This window comes from Neophocaena asiaeorientalis, unplaced genomic scaffold (assembly GCF_003031525.2).
Source record: "Neophocaena asiaeorientalis asiaeorientalis breed wild unplaced genomic scaffold, Neophocaena_asiaeorientalis_V1.1 scaffold244, whole genome shotgun sequence".
NCBI classification, from domain to species: domain Eukaryota; kingdom Metazoa; phylum Chordata; class Mammalia; order Artiodactyla; family Phocoenidae; genus Neophocaena; species Neophocaena asiaeorientalis.
This window is the reverse complement of record NW_020173763.1, coordinates 211,078-216,613: the sequence shown is the minus strand read 5'-3', so window position 1 is coordinate 216,613 and position 5,536 is coordinate 211,078.

Here is a 5,536-nt window from a genome sequence, read left to right as displayed (position 1 = left end):
GTTTAAGAACCCGCCTGCCAGTGCAGGGAACACGGGTTTAAGCCCTGGTCCAGGAGGATCCCACATGCCATGGAGCAACTGAGGCCATGTGCCACAACTACTGAGCCTGCGCTCTATAGCCTGTGAGCCACAACTACTGAAGCCCGCGAGCCACATCTACTGAAACCCACGAACCTAGAGCCCATGCTCCGCAACAAGAGAAGCCACTGCAATGAGAAGCCCGCACACTGCAACAAAGAGTAGCCCCCACTCGCCGCAACAGAGGAAGGCCGTGTGCAGCAACAAAGACCCAACACAGCCAAAAATAATAAATAAAATAAATAATTTTTTTTAAAAAAGAAAGAAAATGGTAACAGGAACACACACATCGATAATTACCTTAAATGCAAATGGATTAAATGCTCCAACCAAAAGACATAGACTGGCTGAATGGATTCATAAACAAGACCCATATATATGCTATCTACAAGAGATCCACATCAGATTTAGGGACACATATAGACTGAAAGTGAGGGAATGGAAAAAGATATTCCACACAAATGGAAATCAAAAGAAAGCTGGAGTAGCAATTCTCATATCAGATGAAATAGACTTTAAAATAAAGACTATTACAAGAGACAAAGAAGGACACTACATAATGATCAAGGGATCGATACAAGAAGAAGATATAACAACTGTAAATATTTATGCACCTAACATAGGAACACCTCAATACATAAGGCAAATGCTAATAGCCATAAAAGGAGAAATTGACAGTAACAGTGTAATAGTAGGGGACTTCAACACCTCACTTTTGCCAATAGACAGATCATCCAAAATGAAAATAAATAAGGGAAAACAAGCATTAAATGATACATTACAGAAGATGTACTTAATTGATATGTATAGGACATTCCATCCAAAAACAACAGAATACACTTTTTTCTCAAGTGCTCATGGAACATTCTCCAGGACAGATCATTTTTTGGGTCGCATATCAAGCCTTGGTAAATTTTAAAAAATTGAAATCACATGTGGTATCTTTTCTGACCACAGTGCTATGAGACTAGATATCAATTACCGGAAAAAATCTGTAAAAAATACAAACACATGGAGGCTAAACAATACACTACTAAATGACCAAGAGAGCACTGAAAAAATCAAAGAGGCAATAAAAAAATACCTAGAAACAAATGACAATGAAAACACAATGATCCAAAACCTATGGGATACAGCAGAAGCAGTTCTAAGAGGGAAGTTTATAGCAATACAATCCTATCTCAAGAAACAAGAAACACCTGAAATAAACAACTTAACACTACACCAAAAAAAATTAGAGAAAAAAGAACCAAAAAAAAACCCCCAAAGTTAGCAGAAGGAAAGAAATCATAAACATCAGATCAGAAATAAAAGAAAAATAAGTAAAGGAAACAGTACCTAAGAACAATAAAACTAAAAGCTGGTTCTTTGAGAAGATAAACAAAATTGATAAACCACTAGCAAGACTCATCAAGAAAAAAACTGAGAACACTCAAATCAATAGTATTAGAAATGAAAAAGGAGAAGTAACAACTGACACTGCAGAAATACAAAGGATCATGACAGATTACTACAAGCAACTCTTTGCAAATAAAATAGACAACCTGGAAGAAATGGACAAGTTCTTAGAAATGCACAACCTCCTGAGACTGAACCAGGAAGAAATAGAAAATATAAACAGACCAATCACAAGCACTGAAATTGAAACTGTGATTAAAAATCTTCTAATAAACAAAAGCCCAGGACCAGAAGGATTCACAGGCAAATTCTATCAAACATTTAGAGAAGAGCTAACACCTATCCTTCTCAAACTCTTCCAAAATATAGCAGAGGGAGGAACACTCCCAAACTCATTCTACATGGCCACCATCACTCTGAGACCAAAACCAGACAAAGATGTCACAAAAAAAGAAACCTACAGACCAATATCACTGACGAACATAGATGCAAAAATCCTCAATAAAATACTAGCAAACAGAATCCAACAGCACATTAAAATGATCATACATCATGATCATGTGGGGTTTATCCCAGGAATGCAAGGATTCCTCAATATACACAAATCAATCAATGTGATACACCCTATTAACAAATTAAAGGAGAAAAACCATATGATCATCTCAATAGATGCAGAAAAATCTTTCAACAAAATTCAACACCTATTATGATAAAAACCCTCCAGAAAGTAGGCATAGAGGGAACTTACCTCAACATAATAAAGGCCATATATTACAAACCCACAGCCAACATCATTTTTAATGGTGAAATAATGAAACCATTTCCACTAAGATGAGAAACAAAACAGGGTTGCCCTCTCTCACCACTCTTATTCATTCAACATAGTTTTGGAAGTTGTAGCCACAGCAATCAGAGAAGAAAAAGAAATAAAAGGAATCCAAATTAGAAAAGAAGAAATAAAACTGTCACTGTTTGCAGATGACAGGATATTATACATAGAGTCCTAAATATGTTACAAGAAAACGACTAGAGCTAATCAATGAATTTGGTAAAGTAGCAGGATATAAAATTAATGCACAGAAATCTCTTGCATTCCTATACACTAATGATGAAAAATCTGAAAAAGAAATTAAGGAAACACTCCCATTTACCATTGCAACAAAAAGAATAAAATACCTAGGAATAAACCTACCTAAGGAGACAAAACACCTTTACTGAAGCCCGCGAGCCACATCTACTGAAACCCACGAACCTAGAGCCCATGCTCCGCAACAAGAGAAGCCACTGCAATGAGAAGCCCGCACACTGCAACAAAGAGTAGCCCCCACTCGCCGCAACAGAGGAAGGCCGTGTGCAGCAACAAAGACCCAACACAGCCAAAAATAATAAATAAAATAAATAAATTTTTTTAAAAAAGAAAGAAAATGGTAACAGGAACACACACATCGATAATTACCTTAAATGCAAATGGATTAAATGCTCCAACCAAAAGACATAGACTGGCTGAATGGATTCATAAACAAGACCCATATATATGCTATCTACAAGAGATCCACATCAGATTTAGGGACACATATAGACTGAAAGTGAGGGAATGGAAAAAGATATTCCACACAAATGGAAATCAAAAGAAAGCTGGAGTAGCAATTCTCATATCAGATGAAATAGACTTTAAAATAAAGACTATTACAAGAGACAAAGAAGGACACTACATAATGATCAAGGGATCGATACAAGAAGAAGATATAACAACTGTAAATATTTATGCACCTAACATAGGAACACCTCAATACATAAGGCAAATGCTAATAGCCATAAAAGGAGAAATTGACAGTAACAGTGTAATAGTAGGGGACTTCAACACCTCACTTTTGCCAATAGACAGATCATCCAAAATGAAAATAAATAAGGGAAAACAAGCATTAAATGATACATTACAGAAGATGTACTTAATTGATATGTATAGGACATTCCATCCAAAAACAACAGAATACACTTTTTTCTCAAGTGCTCATGGAACATTCTCCAGGACAGATCATTTTTTGGGTCGCATATCAAGCCTTGGTAAATTTTAAAAAATTGAAATCACATGTGGTATCTTTTCTGACCACAGTGCTATGAGACTAGATATCAATTACCGGAAAAAATCTGTAAAAAATACAAACACATGGAGGCTAAACAATACACTACTAAATGACCAAGAGAGCACTGAAAAAATCAAAGAGGCAATAAAAAAATACCTAGAAACAAATGACAATGAAAACACAATGATCCAAAACCTATGGGATACAGCAGAAGCAGTTCTAAGAGGGAAGTTTATAGCAATACAATCCTATCTCAAGAAACAAGAAACACCTGAAATAAACAACTTAACACTACACCAAAAAAAATTAGAGAAAAAAGAACCAAAAAAAAACCCCCAAAGTTAGCAGAAGGAAAGAAATCATAAACATCAGATCAGAAATAAAAGAAAAATAAGTAAAGGAAACAGTACCTAAGAACAATAAAACTAAAAGCTGGTTCTTTGAGAAGATAAACAAAATTGATAAACCACTAGCAAGACTCATCAAGAAAAAAACTGAGAACACTCAAATCAATAGTATTAGAAATGAAAAAGGAGAAGTAACAACTGACACTGCAGAAATACAAAGGATCATGACAGATTACTACAAGCAACTCTTTGCAAATAAAATAGACAACCTGGAAGAAATGGACAAGTTCTTAGAAATGCACAACCTCCTGAGACTGAACCAGGAAGAAATAGAAAATATAAACAGACCAATCACAAGCACTGAAATTGAAACTGTGATTAAAAATCTTCTAATAAACAAAAGCCCAGGACCAGAAGGATTCACAGGCAAATTCTATCAAACATTTAGAGAAGAGCTAACACCTATCCTTCTCAAACTCTTCCAAAATATAGCAGAGGGAGGAACACTCCCAAACTCATTCTACATGGCCACCATCACTCTGAGACCAAAACCAGACAAAGATGTCACAAAAAAAGAAACCTACAGACCAATATCACTGACGAACATAGATGCAAAAATCCTCAATAAAATACTAGCAAACAGAATCCAACAGCACATTAAAATGATCATACATCATGATCATGTGGGGTTTATCCCAGGAATGCAAGGATTCCTCAATATACACAAATCAATCAATGTGATACACCCTATTAACAAATTAAAGGAGAAAAACCATATGATCATCTCAATAGATGCAGAAAAATCTTTCAACAAAATTCAACACCTATTATGATAAAAACCCTCCAGAAAGTAGGCATAGAGGGAACTTACCTCAACATAATAAAGGCCATATATTACAAACCCACAGCCAACATCATTTTTAATGGTGAAATAATGAAACCATTTCCACTAAGATGAGAAACAAAACAGGGTTGCCCTCTCTCACCACTCTTATTCATTCAACATAGTTTTGGAAGTTGTAGCCACAGCAATCAGAGAAGAAAAAGAAATAAAAGGAATCCAAATTAGAAAAGAAGAAATAAAACTGTCACTGTTTGCAGATGACAGGATATTATACATAGAGTCCTAAATATGTTACAAGAAAACGACTAGAGCTAATCAATGAATTTGGTAAAGTAGCAGGATATAAAATTAATGCACAGAAATCTCTTGCATTCCTATACACTAATGATGAAAAATCTGAAAAAGAAATTAAGGAAACACTCCCATTTACCATTGCAACAAAAAGAATAAAATACCTAGGAATAAACCTACCTAAGGAGACAAAACACCTGTATGCAGAAAACTGTAAAACACTGATGAAAGAAATTAAAGATGATACAAACAGATGGAGAGATACACCATGTTCTTGGATTGAAAGAATCAACATTGTGAAAATAACTCTACTACCCAAAGCAATCTACAGATTCAGTGCAATCCCTATCAAACTATCACTGGCATTTTTCAAAGAACTAGAACAAAAACTTTCACAATTTGTATGGAAACACAAAAGACCCCAAATAGCCAAAGCAACTTTGAGAAAGAAAAATGGAGCTGGAGGAATCAGGCTCCCTGACTTCAAACTATAC